Source organism: Phalaenopsis equestris, unplaced genomic scaffold, assembly GCF_001263595.1.
Source record: "Phalaenopsis equestris unplaced genomic scaffold, ASM126359v1 Scaffold200943, whole genome shotgun sequence".
NCBI lineage: Eukaryota > Viridiplantae > Streptophyta > Magnoliopsida > Asparagales > Orchidaceae > Phalaenopsis > Phalaenopsis equestris.
Genome location: NW_018220737.1, coordinates 108,593 through 134,944, shown reverse-complemented (window position 1 = coordinate 134,944; position 26,352 = coordinate 108,593).

Here is a 26,352-nt window from a genome sequence, read left to right as displayed (position 1 = left end):
GATTTTCATTAAAGATGAAGACATTTAATAGTGGTGAAAATGCTACTTTGATAAATTGCTAAATGAGTGATTTAATGAATAAATTCTTTTGGAAGAGTGCAATAAACAATCTAGTGAAGTATATCATAGATTGATCTAAAAAAGTAAGGAGTAAACTTTGAAAAAGCAACATAAAGCTAAGGCTTTAGCTCTATATGAGCTATTGAGACTTACATAGTTATGGAGAATATTCTGGTGACAGAATGTAGGTGGCTACGCACAGTGCTGATGGCCAACTACAATGACTATGGCGGACAGACGACGGCAGCGAGAACAGACAGATGACGACGGACTGCAAGTGGCCGCTGACGACCAGTAGGAGCAGTGGACAGCCAACGACGGCGGATGGCCCAAGGCGGTGGTGTCGGACGGTATCAGCTCTGGGGCGTCATGAGTCGTACAGAGGTGTGTGTGTTGGGGGGGGAGGGGGGGTGCAGCTTACGAATAGCATTTTACAATGTAACTCACATTCGACCAAATTAGTCGAATTTTAAATTCAACTAAAATGAACTAAGTTGTGAACTTTAAATTCATTCGTACTTTATATTGTATTTGTAATTCTTCGTACCAAACATATAATTTCCTAAAAACTCTTTTATAGTATACTGTAAGTCTTCCAACTAAACAACCCCTAAAAAGTCATAAAGTACACTACACATAAATCAAAATATCTTGAAATAACTAGTCTGTAGACAATATCTCAAACAAACATATAACAATATATTACTACCTAGAAGAAAATAATACAAAGAAACTACAACTATAATGCCTTTCAACAGTTATCCTAAACTACAGCTGCTTCACACACCTTTGAATAAGTTTATTTCATTGAATTTTAGTTATCATGTTTAAGAAAATATGGGTGCTTTTTACTTGTGGTATTATTGAATTCCATAGCTTGGACGTAATTGAGGAATCTTCAATGTTCTATGTGGAAAAATTAAGCTCTTCTTCACTTGGTATGGGTCCAATAAAATAGCCCAACTTTCTCTTTCATTTGAATAGGTTTTCTAAATCTTGGACCAAATAAAATAATTTTTGTCATTCAGCTTGAATGAAGATTGAAGGCTTTGGTATTTATCTACTATGGTTTTTTTTTTTTTTGATTAGTTAATAACTTATAGTAGATTAGATTTTTTTCTTTTCTTAGAGAGAAGATCTTCCTCTCATTTGTTTGTGGAAAGCTGCAGTGTTGAGGCCTTATTATGTTGATGGGATAATAGGTGCAAGTGGTACAAGGAGACGGAAGTAGATGCAGTTTGAAGATTGGCCTTGAAGCTGTAAGTTGTAGGAGTTAAATCTTAGGACATGTTTGTTCCTAAAGCTTTGATGCCATGAAGAGAGGAAGATTTTGGTATTTATCCACTATGGTTTAATTATATTATTTGATTAGTTAATAACTTACAATAGATTAGTTTTTTTTTCTTTGAGAGATCTTCCTCTCTTTTGTTTGTGGAAAGCTGCAGTGCTGAGGCCTTTTCATGTTGATGGGTTACTAGATGCAAGAGGTACAAGGAGGCGTAAGTAGGTGCAGGTCGAACACTGGTCTTGGGGCTGTAACTTATAGGAGAAAGGAGGTAATTCTTAGGATGTGTTTGTTCCTAAAGCTTTGATGCCATGAAGAGAGGGTAAATGATTTGAATTTGTGTGTATTTCATTAGTGATCTTGCAACTCTTTTCTTATAACATATTTCTAGGTTAGTTCTGTTAATTTCTATTTATATGAACTACTAATTACATAGCAATCACATGAAAAAAGCCCTAATATTGAATACGCAATGATTACCCATGTTTTAGTATTTGTAGCTGTAGAAATAACTAAGGTCCCACTGGAGATCACTTTTATTTTTTATTTTCTAATTTTGTTTTTATTTTATTTTGTCGATGTTTCGTTTGAGATCACTTTTATATCGCGCGGTTAGGCCACGAAGGAGGCTCAAAGGAGATGCACTGTATGTTGCAATCCTGTCGTTGACTTCCCAACGCAACTGTTTTGACATCTCATAAGTCTCATCCCATCCTTGGCATCCTAGATCATTCAAATCTTGGAACTTCTTTATGCGATATATCATTGGCTTCCTAGCTAGCTCGTGTCACGCTGTATCTCAATATTTGTTGGTTGTGATCCGACTTTTAGCTTGAATCACTCGATATTTGCGACTGTATATGTATGCCACGATTCTGCTGCTTCTTAAGTAGCCCAAACTTAAATTGATTTGTGAGGTGTGGTCGCGTCATAGACGCCTGTATGCTTTGTTGATGAAGGTGACGACGATAACATCGTTGGTTTCCAGACATCGAATGCTCTGGTGATGTCAATTTGATAGGAACCTTTGTAGTCTTTCATCGAAATTAGAGCAAATAAAATGTTTTGTTTCAATAACACCAAACAACACAACTCAAATATATAAATATTAACACTATAATCCTAATACACTAGACAATAATCTCACATATAACATATCATAATCCTAATTTATCAAGTCCTATTTATACCAAACAATAATAAATAACAAAAGACTAAATTGTCCATAGGCGCCGGTCTAACAGAAACCTGCAATGCTTTATGACGCAAAATTGTTAAACTTGCAATGCCATGCCTTATGGCGCAAAATGTTATCTTGTAGAAGAGAAGCAAAAAATTAAGTGTTGTTGAGATGAGAATGCTTAGTTGGATGAGTGGCTTTACTTCTAGAGACAAAAATGTGAAATAAATGTATCCATGAAGTGGTTGGAGTAGCTGTAATGTCAGACAAGATTAGATTGATCGCCTTAGATATTTTGGTCACATTAAACGTCGACCATCTGATGACCCTATTAAGTGAGTCAATGCTTTAGATTTGAGTTGTGCTAAGAAAGGTAAAGGTAAACCTAAAACGACTTGGGGCATTTTTGTATACAATGATCTTATTTATTAGAATCAAATGAAAATATGACTCAATATGACACAATGGAAAAATAATTATTTTTTAAGTAGTTTGCTTTTAGTACTAATAAGGTTTGAACAATACCATCGTATTGATGTTATCATGATTGAACCAACCAGTGGAATCAGTTAATCTGGAAACTGGCATTCACTGCAGATTTTATGGCTCATTTGACTTCTTATAAAAACCGTGAAGGTTCGATCCCTTCACTTAAAGCTGAGGCTGATATGCTTGGAAGAGATTCAATATCAGCGAACAATACCTTTTGACCAAGTAAACAAATTCTTGTATGTAACTGAACAAACTTACATTAAAAAAAATCAAACAATGTGGTAGTTTAAGTTAATAGAAACTTTATAAGGAAGAACCTAAGGATAAGATATATTTTGGATAAGTTCCTATTCTTAATTTAAAATTGATTTTTATGTTTTAATGGAGTTAGTTTATGAAGGATAAGATTGTTCTTAAATAGCGGTTTATGATAACTAGTTCAGTATTTGCTGGAGTTAATTTAGGAGAAGATATCAATAAAATATAAATTAATTCATATCCATAAACGGGAGAATATTTTTTCAGGTAAAAGCAACGGTGGAGTTAGCTTGCTATGACATAACACTTATAGCAGAGGTTATAGACAAGCTTAAACTTATATATTTTGGTTCATAATTGTCTGAATAAACTGAAACTTATATTTCTTCATTTGAAGTTGAAAATTTTCTCGCATGATTTAGGTGGAATTCACTGTTAATACTGTAATGTGTTAACCTTGATGTGATCAGAACTTTAACTTTTTTTTAAGAGCACAATTTTATCCCATTGAACTTGAAGAAGAAAGTGGATTTGATAGCAGAATCTAGGGGAAGAAAATGGGGAAAATGTACAACAATATAATGAAATTTACAAGGTATGTGATGACATAAGAAATTTCGTTGAATGAAAAATCTCTTTTTATTAACTATGTAGCAGGGCTTTGTTAAAGTTTCAACAAAAAATTAAGCTTCCTTCATCATTACTATTGCACTTGAGAGAGGAAACATTAACCCTTCCTATTGATTAAAAATCCCTACTTGCAATTATAAAGTAGGATAAGACTGAAAGTTTTGCTATAGAGGAGAAAAACAGTGGATCATCATGTTGCTACTGCAAAAAGTTAGAAATAAGCTATAGGAATTGCTGTAATTTATATCCAAAAAGAGACTAGAATGGAGTGGCTTGAAGAAATTGATCCACATTACCACAAAATAGTTGTGGTAAAAGTGATAAAGGAGGATCATGCATTGTTCTTGATGTTGCATACTCATGTGAGGAAACCAAGAAAAACATATTCCACTATTTTGTTATATTCCAAAATTAAGGATGTAAATTTAACTGTATCCATTTTCTAAGAACATATTAAATGTGATCATAATATAATATTTACAACAACAGTTTTGAACCATAAAGCTATATATTATAACAAAGGAGAAGTATAAAATCATATTGAAGTAGTTCCCCACATCAAAACAGCTCAACCAACCATCCTATTTCGAAATGGCATCACCATGTAGAAGGATTGCACCGAGTAACCTGTGTTCTAAATGAATACCTGCTAGTTCCAAAATTTATTCCTTGCATTCAATTTTGATCGCACACTATAATAAAATTGATGCTCAAAGCTGCTTATTTTAGATAATAACGTATACTTGTTCTGCAGACATTGAACTAAAATTATTCATATTCTTCAGAGTAAATGGTTAGAATGGATGTAAAGCTTGTCTTAGTGGGTGATTTTAGTTTTTTTTGTCTGCGTTCTTTTGACACCCATGAAATTTGCGGGAGGTTTGTGCACTGATGACATCACTAATCAATTTTTTTTCCTTTCTATATCGAGCCTTTGTCGCGTTCATTTTTCTTCATATTCATGCTATTGAGAGAATCTTCATGGATTGAAGAACACTAAACAAGGTGAATCCCATTACATAGTCTGCTACCATCTTAAGACATTTGGTTAGTTTATATTTTTTCTTAAATGAAAAGTATATGTGCTCCATTTCTTTTTTTTTCATCTCAAACTTGTACATATCCAGTATCTGTTCAATGTGATGTTTTTTTGTTGTGTTTGTACAATGAACTGTTAGTTAATCCAATGACAGGGGGAGAAAATGGAATCCTCTTAGGCAAAGGTTAGACAGTTACGATGATTTTTCAGTTGAGCAGCATGTTGTGGGTTCATTACTGTTTACGCCCCTCTTACTTCTGCTACCAACAACGTCAATATTCTACGTATTTTTCACGCTATTGACTACCTTGCGTACTCTTATAACCTTTACAATGGAGATAACAATTTCAGTCCTGCATGCTACTCCTTATTCTGAAATCTTACTCTGGTTGGCAAAACGAAGAAGATTTCCTTCAGGAATATGGTTAGATATCATTCATGTTAGGAACTCTTATTCTTCTCCAAGCCATGGACCTCTGGAAATAGCAAATATAACATTAAATTCAGATGAAAGAAGTTTCAATGGAATACCGGAAACTACTGTCTCCATTCTCCACAGCAAGTATGCTACATTTGGTAATCTGACTATTCTCATCCTTTTATATCTTGCTTTTAGAAAGTGGCCCTTCTTGTCATATGTATTTGGAAAAAATAAAAGAGAATTAGTAATTTTGTCTGTTTTTAGCATATCTGCACCATGTGTAACAATTGGCTAAGTAGATCGTTCAAAGCCAGTTAGATAATATGAGTTTCGTTACAAACAGAATAGCATAATTTCGTCATGTATTTCCTTCAATTTTTCTTTATATGGTTGATTTACTGGCATAAACATGGCGGAAATGGTTTCAGGGCAAATTATCTTGCCATGTTATGCCAGAGTCTTCGAAAAGATTAGTCCAACCTTCAGCAGGCAATTAGCATCTGGAATTCTTAGCGGTCAAAGGTGATTGCTAGTCTTTTATTTCTTATTATCTATTTGTTCCAACGAATCATTGAGTACATATGTATTTTCTTGCAGAATCCCATCATGTTTAGATACTTCTCTTCCGTCTACGCTGCCGTGGATGCAGATAAGTTTTAGAGAATATTGGAGTCATTTGTTGGGCACAGCTCTTCACAATAGAAGGCAGAACAGCCTTTTTACTCATGCATTATTTCTTGCACTACTTTATTTTCGCTTCGCCTAGTTCATAATTAGTTTGACCACTTTACGTATCCCCCAAAATGAATTAAATTTTTTTCCTTGGTACACCGTAGTCATTTTACAATTCCATTTCAAAATTGTATATTAATATTGTATGTGCGGCCATTGATCATTTGGATAAAGTGCAAGACTTCAATGAATTTTGTATTTCGGGCTTTATCAAACTATTTGCTGTATTTTAATCTGATTAGATGACTTCCAGGGCTAACTTCTGAATGATTGTGCTAGAAAGTCACTCAAGGCAACATTTTGGGCTAGGCGAGGCATCAGCATGAAAAGGATAGTTGGGATTACCTGCTTGTATTCCTTCTAATGTCAGGTATTACTTATTTTTAGAGGAGAAAGTAGTTTAGGACAATGTTATCTAACTCACGTAATGTAAATGTATTTAAAAAGTAGCGAATTAGTTTAGTTTAGTAGGGCCAACCTATTTGACATTAAACTTTTACGTATGCCGTCTATTATGGAATTAGGGGACCTATTAAAATCTAAAAGACACGTTTGGTGATCTATATTCAAGAGGAAAACATATTATTTTGAGTATTCAATGGTCCTAATTAGAGAAATTAAACTTTAAAATATAACTTGGACGCTTTTAAATTTCAGAAAATTTAATTTGATTGACTTGTTAATGTTTGTAAATTGAGCAAGGCTTAGATGTGAAGAATTGTGGAGGCTTATGTCTGTGTTGAAACCTAATTAGTCTCTTCATTGGCTATACAAGGATTTAACTTAGCATAGAGGAATAAAGAGGAGGTTCGTGAGAAGAGTATAGCTAGACTGGAGGGAAAGAAGAAGGGAATTGTTTTTAAAGCTCAGTAGTATTTTAATTTTGGCTCAGAGTGAAAGATTGTGTAACTATGGGTCTCGGGTCTCTCAGTGACTCCTGCTTGGGATGAAATCTTATATATTCACCCCTAGGGCTTTGATTAATTAGAAATTAAAATCTCATCGCGGAATAGGATTACACGAATTCGAGAAATCTGGAATAAAATGAATCAAACAGAAGCACAACAAAATAATTCCAGTAAAAGCACACCTAAATTGAACATGAAAAAATCCGAGAACTAGAAAAAACCACAAGTTACACCATCAATAAATTTTCACTATGAAGTATAAGAAATGTATAAAGATATACACTCAGAATTCCTCTTTACAATTAGTTGAATTTACAGAATTCGCTTTGAACACCACACTCGAGAGTTGTAACCTTCGTCGCTTGAATCGCAAGTTTTAAACCAAATTAGAAGAGAGAACCACACCTCTTGTGCCCTCACCACTCCTTAAGCACAGGAGTGTCACGCTCTCTAGAACTTGGCGCATAGGCACAAGAAATACAGCGCAGCGGAGCTGCAAACACTGGTCTGAGCCCGCACATTATGGGGAAGGGTGCACAACGCTCTCTATGAAAGTGAACCGTCGGTGCACTGCGCCAGAAACTTATTTGGGATGCTCGTTGTTGTTGCCAACCAGGCTTTTTTTACAATGATCTCCCACTTGGAGGCTGAGTTGCATTTCAACACCTCTTCACCAAATCTGCATCCCATTTGTGCCATCTTCATAGTCAAGTACCGTGTTGTGGCTTACCTCTAGTTTCAACCTTCTTTGAATCTAACTAAAGCCAAACATAACTTCTGTTTGTTGATAGTCACCACCTTCGTTAACATGTCCACGGGATTCTTTGTTGTGTGTATCTTCTACAAGAATTTCTCATTTTCTAGGAGAAATCGTATAAAGTGATACCTCAGTTGAATGTGCTTTGTCATGATATGAAAGAAGTGTTCCTAGCAAGATGAACTGCACTCATGCTATCACTATTGGGCTTTCCTATCCCATTCCCTTACGTAGTAAAATCATCTCCTTCATAGCCATACTGATAGAAATGTATTCGGTCTTCGTAGTTGAAAGTACAATAATCTTTTATAGCCTGGAAACCTAACTCATCGCTGTGCCCCCAAAGTGAGATATCTTCTAGGAGAGCATATAAAGTTATACCTCAGCTGAATATGTTTTGTCATGACATGAAAAGTAGCGTTCTTAGCACGATGAATTGCACGCACACTATCACTATGAAGCTTTCCAATTCCCCGCTCCTTGCTCAATTCCATCATAAAACTTTGTATTCAAACCATCTTCTTGTTGGCTAGTGATAGCAACTTATTCGACTTTCGTAGTTAAAAGTACAACAATCTTATACAACCTAGAAACCCAACACTCAGCTAGGGCTATTAGCTATTCGATTTCGAGCCGAGCATCGAGCTGGGTTCGGCTTGAAAAATAAATCGATCCAAAATTTTAGTTTGTAGCCCGACTCGTTTATTTCGATCCGAACCAAAATCCGAATCAATTTTCAAGTGATTAACAATCTTTAAGTTAAATTCACAGCCCTAACGCAACCAAGGGAAGAAGCATCGAGATTGTGCATAAATTCTAATATCCTGGTTCAGGTTGTTTGTAAAAATACATATCTAGATATAACAATCAATCATCAATTAGTATATAATAGAAGAATTTTTGATAATCGCAATATTGCAAATTCTTAAGGATGTTATCTTTTGTTTAGCACTATCTAATTGATATTTCTGTTTTTCTACTTCGAGTATATTTAATTTTATATCCTAAGAATTCACTTTTTATAAAATCACTATAAATACTTGGTCATTTGTCTGGTGTACTGATAGTTCTTTCACCTAAACAAATATCTCTAATACTTTGTTTTTTATTATCTTTTAATCCAAATCTTTTTTTTCGCAATTCCAGTAAGTGTATTTTCTAAAAATTATAGGCATCTTCACCTTTTAAATTATAATTATATAGAGCTAAAAAATTTTCTATTACCCATTTATTGATTATTTCATTAATATTTTTTAAGCATTCAATATTTAAATATATACCGTGTCTACTAATGAGTTCAAGTATGTGATTTTGGATCTTCAATGTTGATTTATTTGATCTTAGAGTAGGATTACATTTAATACTTGGTGGTAGGTAATGTGCATAAGAACTCTTTAGTAGAAACTTCTAATATACTTTTACTAGCTTTATTAGAATTAGATTGAGTAGACATTCCTATAGGTTGATTGTTGGAAGGAGGAGTGTCGATTGAAGGGTAATTAATAGAGTATTCATCAATTGGTGTTCTGTTAGAATTTTAATTAAATATTTTATTTCATTTTCAGCTGGAGAAGATTCTTCTACTGAAATGATTTTATTAATGTGAATTAGCTCCTTATATATTTCCTTGAGAGCTATGCTAAGTTTGATTTATCCAACCAAGAATATCTGGATGAGAGGGAAATCTTTCTACGTTGCAGCATTCAACAAGAATAACTGCGATAGTAATATTACTATGTATAATTTGTTGGTTTTGAATTAATCTTACGCCTAATTCATGTATATTAGAAGTGTTTTCTGTGTGCGCTAATTTTTTATTTCTCGATTGGATTATATTTTTAAAGAGTTTAATTCTTCTAATTGACTTTGGTTTAACTCCATAAATTAACAAGTTGGTTTTCTAAGTATATTTTCAAAATATAATCTTAATTCAAATTATTTTTTAAGATCATATAGCTAATTGTAATCCATTCATTAGAATTTCCTAATGGAGATTTGCTATGAAAAATTTGCTCTTTTAGAAAACTTCTAATTGTTTATTTTTTACATTTATTTGTAATAATTTACAGATTCTGTTAAATTCTTGTTCTAGATAGAATTTATTCAACATCAAATTTATCGAATATATTTGCACTAATTTCATCCAAAAGCAGACGGGTTTTTAATTCTTTTTTAATTTTAATTGAAATTCATAAGAAGAGCAAAAAAATTTATAAGACCATGAAGGTGTGTAGAAGAAATTAAGATGTTTAGGACATTCATATGTTTTGGCTTGTTGATTGACATTCACAGACTAATATAAAGACTCTGATACCATTTTTTGTGTCTTTTATGTTTAAGATTTTTTATTATTAGATAATTTTATTTTTTCTATCGGTTCTTCTATATTTCTAATATTTTTTTTTAGATTTTTCATTTCTAAATCTAATCTTTTTACACTATCTTAAATTTTAACAAATTTTTTTCACTCTTCTGTCTTTTGTATGTTATAAAATACTCGGGTCCTTTATGCTTCCTACTAAGAGTTTTTTTTCTAATATTATCTTACTTTGCTTCTGTCTATTCTAGGGTTTAACCTCAACATCTCTGGTTCATATTATATTCTTCTCTGTGGCTTTCTAGAAAAAATACGAACTCCACAAATGATCAATCACAGATCATCAATAAACCACAACCTTATATAATAACTTCAGAGATGTGAATCAGAACTTAAGTATGTTTCCTACACTAAGCATAGCTAAAAAAATATAGAAATAAAATAATATAATAGTATTATAAGCAAACGATAAGAATAAAGCATAATTACATATTTTATAACATACGTACAGACATTTGAGTGAGAAGACTTTATTTAGCCGCTGTGGCTAGCACACATATTTTGTTTACGAGGGAGGAAGATAGAAAAATAAGAAGAGAAGTTGCTAATTTCGCATTGCCTCCGTTTTTAGAGAATGGATTATTAAATAGGCAGAGAAAGACTCAATAATCGTCATGACTGATGATATCTTCAATGATTTGCTTATGCATACGTGGCTAATTATTTAGCTGGTGGAGAATAAAGTTGGAGATAATTTAGTCAGTGGAGAGTAATTGCGGTACGATCAGATTCTTTCATAGTTTTTTTGCTTTACATGTTGGGGAGAGTAAGTGCTTGTACGAAAGATTTTTTTTTTGGATAATTTTTTTACACCTGTTTTTTTACATCCCACTATTTCTGGCTTCAAGCTTTTCTCGTACTCCTTGTAGAGTATCCCGCTTCTGGCAATACATACATTGATGTATTTTTTCTTTTTGTAAGTTATGGCAAAATAATTCCCTTACTTATTTCCTGGCTGCCACATCATTTTTGCTGAGAATGGAGACCCATTTTTTGTACATGACTTCATGTTTCTTGCGCGTCGGCTGCTTGCAATGACTATATATGAATAAACGCTCTGAAAATGATAGACCCAAATATTGGTCGGATCTAACTTCTTAGTTTCATTCCATATTTAATTTAAATCACCAGCTTTAGATTTTTGAGATAATATTTCACTTAGATTATATTTGAGAGTATAAGGTTCACTGCTAATTCTGAGCTAGATTTAATGAGATTAATCTTTCCCGTAGTTCGAGTAAGTTTGATATAACTTCTTATATATATTTCTTGCTTGACAATCCTGTGGAATGTTTCCACGGTATCATTAACTGATTTTTGTACTTCTTTTAGAAGTTTTTCATCTTCTAGATAAATCATGCGTACGAAGCCGTATTTATATAATTCATGCGTACGAAGCCGTATTTATATATATATTTCGAGCTTTTAATATGACTTTCTATGCTAATTCAGAGCTGTTAGTTTCTTATAATTAAATAATTATCAGGTATAGATAAATGTAATTTTGGAAGATTTTTACATAACTCTTTAATCTGTTGTAAAACTTTTTGATCTTTTTCATCTCAAGATCAAGCTATTTTTTTTTCGTAACTTCATTTGTAATGGGGCGCGTAACTCAGCGAGGTTTTTGATAAATGCTTCAGCGTAATTGATACATCCTAAAAAACACTGTAAATCTTTTTGAATAGTAATTTGTTTAAAATAGTCAATTTTTGTTAAAACATACACTTGTAATTCAATTGCGCCTTTATCTATAATAAGTCCTAAAAATTCAATGGTATTGGTCACAGAATCTTCTTTCTTACTCAGAGCTATTTCATTTTTTTGTGCTGTTTGTGAGAATAAAACTAAATATTTTAAGTGTTGCGTAATATTTTAGCTGAATATTAAAATATCATCTACATTAATGAGGCAAAAGTGATATATTTCAGCAAAGATAGTATCCATACGTCTTTGAAATATTTGTGGAGTGTTTTGTAAGTCGAAAGACATAACGTTCCATTGCTAGTGACCTTGGGAGTACTAAATGTGGTAAATTCTCTACTATTTGGACGCATCATAATTTGTCAGAAGCCTAATTTACAATCTAATTTATAAATCAATTATGTGTCATGTAATGATTTATTAATACTTCTTTATTTGGTAAGAAATAGCTATCAAATTTAGTGTTATCATCATGTTTTTTATATTTAATTACCATCCTTACTTTTCCCCTAATCTGTTCAACATGATTTCTTACTAAAAATTAGGACTACTATGTGGACTATTACTTGCCTAAATTAATATCAGATTTATTAATTCTTGAATTTGAATTTGAAATTCTTTTTTATCTTCGAAAGTATATTTCATAGGGCGCACCCTAATGATAAGGGAATGATTATATGGTTCAATAATTGCGACGGATGCATCTTTAGGCCAAAATTGTAAGGGATCATCTGAAAATGAGGGGTTAAATTAAGGGGATGCAAAAGCACGAAGTTCAGCAAGTTTAGAATTTTTAGGGGAAATCGTCATATATATATAAAATTCCTTGAAAGAATAAAAAAGACATTTTAATCCTAATAAAATAACTTTTAGAAAAAAAAGATAAGAGGACCAATAATAGTACAATTACTTAAAAAGTCAGAAACTATACCCATTTAGGGCCGTCGACATTCAAGATCAGAAGACCAATCATATTTTTAAAGTTAATGGACCAAGATTGAAGTTGTACTTAGGAGGAGAGAGGAGAGGTCTAAAAGAAACCCTGATGCTAGAATCATCCTAGTAGGAGATTTGACACCGTCAGAGTGATGATGTTAAACCAAACATTATCTTTGGAGGCAACTCAAGCGTTGTTTGTATGTCAAGCATTTTTTTTATTTCTGCAATTGTTTTGAATTTTGTTTTGAAATTTGCTTAAATTTTTTTCATTTTGAATAAGTCTTGAATCTTGTTTCTCTACGAGGTGTCAATTATTTTATTGTGATTTTTACTCCATTGTTCCGATTTTTAATTTCTGAGATTCATGTGATTTAACTTGTCTTTACTCTTCCTCTGTACGTATATATTTAGTGTCACTTTACTGTACAGATGTGTGGAAAAAGCAAGGTTGGGGAAAAAAATGTACCTTATTATAAATCATATAAAGAGAATACATAGATTAACAAAAGATTATTTACTTCATTTTGTAACTCCTGCAATAAGTTTTTGATTTATTTTAGCTGCTTATCATAATCTAGTAGGAACGAATAAACGTTCTTTAAAGGAGATCAACTTTAACAAGAAATGATAAGATTCTAAAACTTAACAACCTCAGAGAAACCCATAAATTCTATGAAAATCGGTCACTTAGATATTCAATAGCCAACAAAAAAGTCATTAATCTTATTTAGTTCATTTTAACCAAATTAATGAAATCTTAAGTCTTAACCGGAAATGGTAACTTAGAGGTGAAACATTAAAATAATCAATTGTTCAATTTTATTGCTTAAGAAACATAATTTCTCTTCACATTTTAAAGAAAAATTAGAAAAGAAAAAGATGCTAACCAGATATATTAATTATCAGGATAAGAAAAATAGAAAGAAAAAAAAAGAAATAAAATAAAAAGAAAGGAAGGATAAAAATTTCTCAAGGAGATACTCGAGGTTTACACAACAAAATGCCTAAAAGAAGAAAGTTGAATGAGGTGCAATGAGATTCAAGTAATAAAATGAGTCTTGATCGTCTAATTTAAAACCACAATATAAGTTATTTTCAAGGATAAGAGTTATGTAAACTTTGAGTTGGCTAGAATCCACTGAAATTATGCTAAAGATTTTTAAGGTTTGTAAAGTAGATTCTTAATGACACCAATTTAAGGAGTTATGGGATTATCTTAAGGAAAAAAAGAATGGAATTAAGAAAAGGTCAAGTCATTAATCATTAAAAGTAATCAAGTCTAATTAATATTTCATATTTCCTACTTAGATTTGATAAAATAGTTTGAAAGGGCAGAACTCTGCATGAGTACTAATTCTATCATAAAGCCCAAAAAAGCCACGTGATTACTTGAGGGCAAATAAAAGTGTAATTTTTTAGGTATTGATATGTATTAATTTTGCGTGATTTTACATGCTATTTTTCCTACATTTTACACGTTAATTTTATGTTTTATCATAAATTTGTGCTTGAGAAATGTATTTTGCTCATATTGTGCAGGATACAAGAATTGAATAAGAACAAATTGGAACAAGAAAATCTAAAGGAAAAATGTCCCGAAGAGGCGTGACCACGCCTGAAGGTGGCACGATCATGCCTGAAGGTGGCATGACCACGCCACTTCCGACGTGACCACACTGAGAATGGCATGATAACGCCATATGGTGTAGTAGGGTGGCGTGACCATGATACAATCAGACATGACCACATCGACCCAGGCGGTGTAGCGGGGTGACCAAGTCGGAAATGAGCATGACCATGCCCACAAGCGGGAGCCACTTTAGGAATGAAATTTGATGGTCCAAGCTATGATTCTTGCATGAAGTTCAAATCTTAGGGCTTAGTGGAGGCAGTTTTGCATGAGAGAAGGCTTTGAGTCTAAAAAATGAGTCTGGGAGAGAGTTCGAAGGATCCCTTGAGGATTCTCTTCCTCTTTGGGTGAAAACCTTTAAAGGAGAGTTTTTTCTTCACTTTGTGAGTTTTGAGAGACTTTGTATGAGAGACAAAAGTGCTATCTTTGCAAAGGGAATAATTACTTGTAAGTTTTTTATATTTATTTTTCTTGCAATAGATTTTCATATAGCGTTTTTCGTTTTGTTTTTCTCGATAATGAGTGACTAAACTTTTCTTCTTGTCTCTATGATGTAGGGAGTAGTGAATTTGTTGTGGATTTTCTGTAATGTCTGTTAGTTAATCATTTTCTTATATTTTTATGCTTTATATTATTGGTTAACCTCCAAGCTTAATTTATTCATAGTATGACCAACTAGGAAATTAAAATATTTTGTAAAACTACATTAGTGGACACAAAGGTTATCTAAGAGGATAGACATATTATAGTGGAATTCTGCAATAATCTTGGGGGATCTGAAAAATCATGCGGAATGCTATAAGGATTGATGAAGCGGCAAATTCATGGATTTTGGGCTTCATTTAACCCACACATAGGCATAAGGAGTACTATGTCCCTGATTGACAACAATCACGTAGGAAAACATTTTGAAAATGTCATGATCGCTATGATCCCTGAATCATAGAGGAATGAGCTTCATCTATCTTGAAGGAAGTCACGTACTGCCCTCATGTTTTTTGTTTTTCTTTCAATTGTTAAGTACTCTATTTTGTTAAGACCTTAGGACTTAAAAACCTCCTTTCGATAAATGCTGAGCTGGGTTAACTAAATTAGTAAATTAAGATAATTCTGCGAAAATAAATATTTGACTTTTCTTATGGGATCGATATATGGTACACTTGAACCACATTATTACTTGACACACGTACTTGTATTGTACTGCCAACTTACATCTCGATAAGTTTTGGTGCGTCATTAAATACAAGAAAAATTAAACCTGTCAATCTGACCGTTCAAGTCGATCAATCTGTGCCTCATCCTCTCAAAATTATTGAAAATTTGTCAAGCACTGCAAATAAATTCACCTTTCCTGTTCACTTGGGAATATAAGATCTAAAAGAGGTAATGGAAATGCACTTGATTTTTGGGAGAACTTCCCTAACCACTTATAGGACCATTATTGTTGTCCAGGCGGGGAAAGTAATTTTGAGAGAAAATAATTAAGAATTCGCATTTGATGCATTGAGATCAGCTAATTTTCACCAAGAGCTTAGGATTGATCAAAACCAGAGATTAGAAATGGTGGCACATGCAGTAAAAAGCCAATCGGTTGAATAAGATGAATTGAGCCTTGAAGAGCAAATGATAATAGATGAATTCTTTAGGAATTTCAATGATAATGATGATGCTCTTCATTTAGGAAATTTCAGTCATTAAACTAAGACCTGTTAAGGAGGAACCTTATTTTGCCTCCTGTAAGTACTAATGATTAATTTATTGGGAATGAGAGGTTTCTATACAATCTCAACCAGGAAGTGTGATAGGATGGGTATGTTTTGGAAGAATATGAGAGAACACTATTTGAGGATTTATTGGAGAATCCCGGACAACATGTGATTGAGATGAGTGATTTAGGATTACTAAAATGACAATTTGATTCTAGAGACCCTATTTAGGATTGATTACTGTGGTCTCATCAAGTTGAGGACATTAAACCAAATATTATCTTGGGAGGCAACCCAACTATTATCTGATTGTGTTGTTCATATTTTTACTCTCTATATTTATTTTGAAATTTTCTTTGAAATTTACTTGAAATTTCATTTGGATTAGTTTTGAGTTGTGTCCCTATAAAGAGTAGTTAATTCTAGATGGTGGGGTAAGTGTTGAGAACCCCAATTTTTTGCTTTTGTTATACTTTTGTACCTCTTCTGATTTTTTCATTGTTACATTTTTTACCTACTTGCATTCTGAGATTATTATGACCGCTCCTTTTACTTTTTCCTGCACTTATCTATTTTTATCTAGTTGACCGCTACTTCATGTCACTAATGTTTTGGAAAAAAACAAATTTGGGGGAAAATTATATCTTTTTATAAATCTAAAAGTAGTTCAGATAACTCAATAAATAAATAAATGTTAATAACGTGACTCCTGCTAGGAATTCTAGTTATTTCAACCTATCAATCAAAGTTTTTTAAAAAGAAAATAAATGATATTTAGGAAATATTAACCTTGATGATTTAATAATGAAGTTTTAGAATATAACAACTTCCAACTTAAAGAAATCTCAAAATTATTAAAAAGTTATAATTAAAATCTTAAGTAGCAAACTAAGGATGTTTTTAAGTCTTTTCTTTTTTTCTTTTACCCAATTAATGTAGTCTTAACTATTAAATAAAAGAATAACGTAAATGTGTGAAATTAAACAATCATTTTTCGAAGTTTATTGCTTAAGAAACATTAACCTTCTTCACATTTAAAATAGAAGAAGAAAAATATTGCTAACCAGATATAATAATTCTTAGAATAAAAAGAAAAAAAGAAGAAAAAACAAAGTCAAAAAGTAAAAAACTCTGAGAAGAAGCTTGAGCTTAGCTCAACAAAATTAAAGAAAAAAATAGAAATAACCAAAATAGTGTCTAGTAGAACGTAAGTGATAAAGCTTTTTCATAATTCTTTAATAAAGCTCCTTCAGGATTATCTTCAACGGAAAAAGTTAAGTAATATTAAGTTGGTTGATTCCACTAAAATCGCTTTAAAAATATATGAGGTTAGTAAAGATATTTTAAACAACACCAATGTAAGAATCTTTGGGATTCCTAACGGTGGAACGAAGGGAATTAAGGAAAAGTTCAATTTATTAATCAATAAGAATAATCAACCTGAAATGATATTTAAACATCTCTATTTGACTTCGATAAATAAACCGAATAGTTTTGAAACTTACTAAAACACGTATTTTTTTAACGGGGCCCCAACTGAGCTATGAAATTACTTGAGGGAAAGTAATGAGGTATGTTTGGGGATCTTTCAGTGTGACCACACTGGATTCATAGATTGGCGAGCGTGACCATGTTGGGATCGGGCGTGACCACGCCGCTCGATTTAAAATGCCGGCGTGAAAGAGAAGCCGTAAATTATTCTGAAAATAAATATTCTTACCAAATTTGTGAATTAAGATATGAAAACATTCCTTAGGGCATCTTTTGAAGGAGAGGAAAGCTGGGAATGGCCGGAGAGTAGAGAGAGAGAGGTTTTTTGGAGATTTTCTTTAGGATTTTCTTTTTCTCTTGTGGTTGGAGTGCTAAGGCTTTTTTCTATATTTTTTTTTTTTTGAATTTTTACATTTTCCGAGAGGTAATTGTATGAAAGAGGAGTTGCTGCTGTGGAAGAGGGAATACTTGGTATTGTAAGTTTTTACTTTAACTTTTTTCCTACAATGATGAGTTCAATGGAATGTTTTGCTTGCATTCATCCAAACATGTGTAACTAAATTTTCTTTCGCACCTCTGTGATTCATGGTATGTGATTTTTGTGATTTTTGTGATTTTCTCGAATGTTTTTCTTCACTGCATCATTTTCTTAAGGAATCAAGATTTTTTTTTGTTGTGTTAACCATACAGTTTAATTTACTTTTGATCTAACCAATTATAATGTTATCATATTTCGTGATCTGCAAATCCTACCCGTTGCGTAGAAGAGCGAAATTTAGATAATAATTGACAGATTTTATCTGGGTTTTGCAACCTGGAAAGGGGATCAGAACAACTTCGTGGGATGTCATACAGATTGAGGAAGTCTCAGCTTCATGGATTCTAATCTTCTTTTGACTTAAGCATATAGACATAAGTAGGATTTTCTATCCCTGTTGACAACAATCGCGCTGAAGAAGGTCTAGGAAAATCACGAATCACCACATTACCTAAATCACAAGGGCGCGAGCCACACATAAGTTGAAGAGCAGTAAGATCTATCTATCATTGTTTTCTATTTTTTTTAACTCATTATTATTTGCTTTCTCTTTTAAGTAGGATTTTTGAAAACACCACTTGTTTGTGATCACTCTAAACTAGGTTTAGAAGTATAGTAAACTAGAGAACTTTAGAATAACTCCACATTTTCCTGATGGGATCTATATGTGATATTCTTTAACTGCATTATTACTTGACATGTATAATTGTGTGATTCAGCCGATTTGCTTCAACGTAACTTTTCGTGCTATCCGACTGCCATTATATTTTGTGTTGGTGAACCGTACCATCCAATGTACGCCACCTTATCATCATTTGATACGTGTGCATCAACATGTGTCTCAACAATGACACCTATACGATCCTACATTTCATCTACTTTGGCTTGGATTACATAACTAGTTTGTTTCCAAAAAATGAGTGCACATGAAACATACCTTGAAGTATGACATATACCGATGATCACAGAAAATTTTTCTTGAAATATTTTGAAAGGTTGAATCCTCAAGTCTGATGATTTTGAAAGACATGCGTAGAAAGCATTCAACACAATTGAAAAAAATCTACTGATGGTGTTGGACGTGTGTTGAAATCTCTCATAACTTGGTCGTATGGACTTATTATGCGACAAAATATATAAGGTCATAGTTAGTACCTCATGTGAAAACATAGCTTGAAGTATAACATTTACCTATGATCAAAAGAAATTGTCTAGGAATACTTTGGAAAGTTGAATCCTTAGATTTGATTATTTCGAAAGACATGTTTACCAAAGCATTCAAGCTAATGAAAAAATATCTATTGATGGTTTCGAACGAGCATTGAAATTCTCATAACCTTCTCGTATATCCTGATTATGTGAGAAAATATATAATGTTATAGATAATACTGCATGCAAAGTCGTTCTTGAAGAGCCATGAAGACCATATCTAGTGTCGAGCTCACTTAGAAAATTGGTAAAGATCAGTTGATTCATGTGGAACATATTGTGAAACCTCGTTGGATTACCTTCTATCATTTCACTTATACATTTGTCCCCTATTTAAGTTAAGTTCATGAATGAAGTGCGAGAGATATATGAGCCGTAATATTTAGTTAGCAGACGGACAACCATTGTAATAATTTGTCTACAATGCTTTATATGTTCTCTTTTGGTAGCATCCATTGCCAAAAAAAGTAAGAACATTACCGCATGACAATATGTGATAACTAACAACGTTTCAATGAATCATATTACAAGCACAACATAACAATGAAATGAAACAGGAATGACAACATCCTAGCACAATCTAGCACATATATTACAATCACAAAACAAAGTAAAACTTGTGTAATAAGTTACTCTTCTAACATAAAGTAAAAAAAATGTAGATAACAACAAAATGTTCTCTAGCCAATACATTAACTAGGCTAGTAGTTCTTTTTTCAATAGCAAATCTAATAAGGATACTGCAAAGCATAGAAATGATATAAATTAGTTATCATGACTTTTTTAGAAGTTGCGAAGATAATGAACCCTCTTTATCAGGTACCATAGATATGAAGAAATCCTCTCTTGATGGGATCTTCAAGCATTTTGATGTGTGGATATAATGACTTATCTTTATAAACATCCATAGTTTGCTCTAAAATCTTCATCACATCAGGAACAAATGAAGAAGGATTTGTAGCATTCGATTCAGAAGATAAATATTTGGCTCCATAGAAATGTGAGGCCAATCTTTTTATTTTGACTTGTCCTTGCTTTTAATGAGGGTGGCATCCTAACATGACTGGATTCACTGTTTTTATCAATCTAATGTGTTGATCTTTGAATTGGTTCATTTAGGATGTCATTATGTTGTTATGATTCTTGAGGAGTGCAGACATGACCACCCATTGTAACAACACCGCTAAACATAAGATCAAGTTTCTCCTCTAGCACGGGTTTAATGGCACCGTACCTAAATTTTTTAGCATTTGGCACAATCTGTCATCTCGAACAATTAGAAGACAAAATTAATATTTTTTACTTCTACATATACATGAAATAGAAATACTAGTGATTAAAAATCATTTCATCTCTAATTTCTCCTTCCACCAATCTATTGATGAATCAAGGGTGTTTTTAATTGGATCCCAACAAAGTCTGGTAGAACCCCTTTTGAACTCTTTTCAAGTTTTTCAATATTTTCTTAATCGATCCCATTTGTTCTTTAGTTGAGTTCTATCATATAATCTTTTAGTTTTTTTCTCAGAATGTTTTTGTAAGTTTTTGTGAACCTTTTTTGTTGAAACGAGTTGTGGGTCTATTTCCTAATTCAATCTCTTTTAAGCATATATCATAATAAATCATTTCTGCTTCTCTCTCCCACACAGTAGAAGTTGCGTTTTCTCTTGTGTTGTTCTCTTGTGTTGCCTATATGGCAATGTATCTAGCGGTTGATATATCTTTTTAAATGTTATGTGACAAAAAAAGAGCATCCAAACACTGTAGTATAACAAAATTTACTCCATTCTACAAAGAGTAGGACAAACTGGACGACAAAATTGCAGATAAAAGATAAAACTAGAGGTACATATGACAATAATTAAAAAAACATTATGTATAATTTTATTCATCGTACACCTAGAGCTTCATATGTTCATTCTCAATAATCGAGTCTTGGACATTACATCAAAAACCCACCATCAATATGTTTTTACATGTATGAATGCCTCTATACTTCTCAACTGGAAAAAAACATATATGTATCAGTCAACTGAAGCAACAGTGACTGATTTCATTTTTTTGCATGGATGCGCATAGATAAATATATGTTTACATCTAACTAATTTTTTTTACCAAAAGTCCTAAAAGAATCCGGAAATCTCGAATTGAGAGAAACATTTCTCATTCCAATTTTTTTAGAATAAAATCTGTGAAGTAAGCATACAATTCAATAACTCTGTAGAAAGGAAGCCAAGTATTGTTGTCAAGCATGTATCAATAGCTCTAATGCTTTTAGAATACAACAACAACACAACAACAGAGCAAAGCCTTAATTCCACTACGTGGGGTCGGCTACATGAATCTTTTTTCTCCGTTGCGTCCTATTTAGTGTCATATTTTTATTTAGTTGTAATAAATTAAGATCATTTTTTATATAATAAGCCCAAGTCTTCCTAGGTCTATCTCTGCATTTCTTAACATAAGTCGAATCTAAAACTTCTACTCTCCTAATCGGATCATCAGATGGTCGACATTTAATGTGAACAAACCATCTAAGACGACTCTCAACTAATTTTTTCCGTCACTGGAGCTACAAATCCTGGATCATCTTTGCTACAACTTCTTTTATGAAAGAATATACTTTGTTCAACTGCTTGGTCGCAGATGGACCCTGTCTTTCATCCATCCGGCATGACCTATGTTGGGATGACTGTTGACCGTGTTGTTAGCTGTATTGTTGGCTACGTTGTAGATCGTATTCCTGCAGATATTGCTGGTAAATCTGTTGAGGCTGCTCGACCTGAATATGTACTGACTGCTTTCCTTTATCCATCATTGTTATTCTCTCAGTTTTTTCTTCGAATGTCGTCACCGGCCATGAACTATTATGGAGAGATGGTGGTGGTGATGTGGTAGCAACCTCATAGACTCTATCCTTTCCATAGGTGGCAGACAGCCGGTGAAACCTACTCCCCATGAGTAGAGGTGAGGTATCACGTAATCCTGTCTCATCCAGTCGGAGGGCGATGTCAGTGGTAGTCAACTTTGTGGCTTTCGCCTTCTCGACCCTTAGAATTTTCTGGTTACGCCTCATTCCTTGTGTCCTGGTCATATTCATGGACTTTGAATTGGATCCAATTTCGAATGCAGAAAACGGTGAGTCAAAAGCATCTACTGACACTTCTTCATATAGAATCTGCTTCCCTTTGTTTAGTGAAAAAATTGGTGTAATAGCGGTGAATCCAGTGGCAGAAGCAGAAGTAGTCCTGTGAGCGGTCCCTACGCTCCTAGTGGCAGACTTTACGAAAATAGCAGAATTCTTTTAGAATTCTTTTCAATCAACACTCAATCAACACTCTCTTCAGAGGGTGAAATTCCTTAGCAGACTTCAAGTTAAACTCCACCACAGGCTCGACGGACTTGTCCGTTTCAGATTTCATTACGGCAACAACGATATTCCCGAACTTGTCTTCAATATCGTCGAATCCTTGTCCAAATTTAATGACCGCCAAGTCAGACAACTCACTTTTGCTAACAACAAACTCCATTCCGGTGGTGAAAGAAAAAATCAACTTTGGTGAAGACATTGTTTCTGTCATTTGAAAATTTTCTGGATGTTAGTGATGTCCAATGCCTTGTAATTTCAACGACAATACTGAAGTTAACGCACTTGTCTTATGAAGTGGGCATCGTTTGAAATTTATTCATGTGAATTTTGTCACAAATTTTGTGATTTGTTTCTCTTTGAAATTTTGATTTGAAATTTTGATGAAATTTCGTTTTGTTTGGAGTTTAAAAAGAAGATTGTAAGAGTGAAATTTTAGTGTTAACTCGTTCACAACAAATTATTATCAAAGAGGAATGAAGCATAGGACCCAGTTTAAGAATTGGAAGGTGTCGGCCTCGCATTAGATTCGTTTCGATAGACCACTCCTAATCTACCACACCTATTGGGAGTCCACTCCACTAAACTCTAGGGGTTCCTGAACTCTTCTGTTTAGGGATGGTTAAACAGACAGTCCTGGAATCCAAGAAGAGTTGACTATACTGGCTTAAGGAAGAAATAATCATGGTATGTCAACAAAGTAACAGCCTGACCCATGAGGGACATGAGCACATTACCGATATATGAAAATAAAATCACTTGATCAAAGATGGAGGAACTAGTCCCCAGCGGAGTCGCCAGAATTTGTTGGCCGTTATTTTCTTGGAAAGAAAGATTTTTGTAAAATATGAAAATAGTTTTGATGTAAATATGATTTTTGAAAGTAACATTTTAATTTAAAAATAGATGCGAACAAACGAGTCTCACATATTGAATAGTTTGGATGGATGAGCGCAATACCACAAGTAATACACTATCCAAAAAGATAAGTATACCACTTGTCAGTAGACTCAACCACTTAAACTAAGGAGTTTGTGACATCTGTTTGGTCTGCAAAACCTTTTATGTATGACCGACAAATTGTCCTACCTAATATAAGGATTAGATAGAGTTTACTTTACCTGAGTTTCAAGTTCCCTATAGGGGTAAACCTCTATAGTTAATTACATTTTAAATGACCAGGGTCACTTAAGAAAACTTTCGATTAAGATTAGTGGTTCTGCCTTGTTTAGGTTTTCAAGATTGAACATGGGAAAATCAAATGGGAGTGGCTCAAACATGAACAATTATTGTAAGGAATCTAAAGGAATGAAAATTAGGGAATATCATAGACCCAGAGAAAACCCTGGTGATTTCCCAACTATCCTATTGCTTGGCTTTATGTCTTTGAAATAATGTTATTCAATGTTTAATCCTGTAATTTCTTTCAAAATTTAGGACTTACATCCGCACGATATCTGATCGTGCAAATAGCCTAGAAAGATAGGAGAAGTTACACCGTACCGTACAGTAACCTCGAAATCTTAAAAGTGTTAGGACTTATAATTACACAATAGGGTTGTGCAAAAGTTCTAAAGATAAGATGAGGATTTACATTGCGCTAAACAAACTACCTCGATGTCCTATGACTTGTTATTTAAACTAAGGAGAGTGCTTCATTGACGTGAACTTATTTTGATGTTGTTGATCCATCTCGAAGTTGCTCTTTTGTGTGTCCTCATCGTGTTGCCTACGGTGTTCGCTCCAAGCTCCCCGTCGTAGCACCTTTAGATTTGATGTTAATTTTAAGGGTACATACAATTGTTTAGTTAACGATCTGCTGTCGGGTGCCTCTTATGAAACCAACTACTAGCCTCCTACTCTAAGGTATAGTGTGTAAAAGAAATAGTAGCAAGTGTAGGTATAGTAACAAAATTTAAGAAATGAGCTAACATGCATTGTATCAACAAAAGAAATACTATCTGGAAAATGCAAGAAAGAGTGGCAAATGACCCATCACTAAAGAAAACTTGAAAAAATCGACAAATGACTCCTGACGGAAATCTCGAAGCAAAAACAACAAATGACAATTCAAAAAAAAAGTCACCGAAGACACGGGAAGTTTCCGGAAAAAGACCACGAGTGCTTTACCAAAAGTTCCAATAAAATCACACAAAAAATAAAAAGGTAGAGAAGAGGGGACCACAAGCACTCGGGTCGGGGATAAGATACTATATATTTATACTCGAGGGACGTTGAAGACTACTATCGAACTACTATCGGTCACCAGAATGTATAGAGCCCGCCACTCAACTAGAAAGGGTGTCCTATTAAACCTAACTTACGAGGGTACTCCTTGGCCCGGTACTGGTAATCGATAAAAGGACAACCAAGTTACAATACATTTAAAATTTATATTTTAGCATACACATGGATTTAAGGAAGTATCAATTTTGTAGTAAAAATATTTTTTATAAATATTGTATCTGCTCTTATCTTGTTCTGTTCTTATCAGTTTTGAAAAATTATGATTGTTCACGAGTGGATCACGCCGTCGGACGTAAGACTGCCAACAACCTAAGAAGGTACGGGTCCCCCGCTAGACTTGTGTCGGTGAATGATACTATCGTTCTACGGTTCATCAGGTCCCAGGATTGGGTCCTGGTGTCGTAGGATGAAATATAATTCCGCTCTACCACCGGTGTGCCTTTGTCATCAGAGCTACACCAACCCTATCACGGATATAATCATTTTTCATTTTGTCTCTAAGTGTAAAGCCACTTATCTACCTAATCATTCTCATCTCGACAACACTTAACTTAGTATTATGCTTCTCTTTTAAAGGCCAACATTCAGCACCATAGAGCATTGAAGGTCTTACCACCATCTCATAAAATTTTCCTTTTAGTCTAAGCGGCACTTTTCTATCACACAAAAGTCCTGAAGCATTTCTCCACTTCAACCAACCAACTTGAATTCTACTACTAACATCGCCTTCTATATCACCTTCGCTTTGAACAATAGACTAGAGATATCTAAATCATTCATACCTTTTAATAATTTTGATCACCCAAAGTTACACTTTTGTCACTAGGGCTACTACTACTAATATTACAGTACATGTATTTAGTTTTAATTCTACTCAATTGAAGGCCTTTAGAATCCAATGTAAACCTCCATAATTCAAGTTTTTCTTATGATTTTTCTCGTCTTATTCACGAGAAGGATATCATCAACAAAAAGCATACACCAAGGTACATCCTCATGCAAATGTATAGTAAGACCATCCTTAACTAAAGCAAAAAGATATGGGCTTAAAGTCGATCCTTGATCTAATCCAACAGAAGTAGGAAAATATTTGGTCAATCCTCCTTCAGTTCGAACGCAAGTAACAGATCTAGTATACGTATCTTTAATGACTTGAATATAAGTCATATCAATACCTTTCTTCTCAAGAACTCTCCAAAGGATATCTTTTGAAACCTTATTGTAAGCTTTTTCTAAATCAATAAAAACCAAATGTAGATCCTCCTTATTATCTCTGAACTTCTCATCAAACCTCTCAATAAATGTATAGCTTCCATAGTATGGATGAGTTAAAATAAAGAAATTGAAGCACTATAAAAATAATTCTCTCTGATCCATATGTG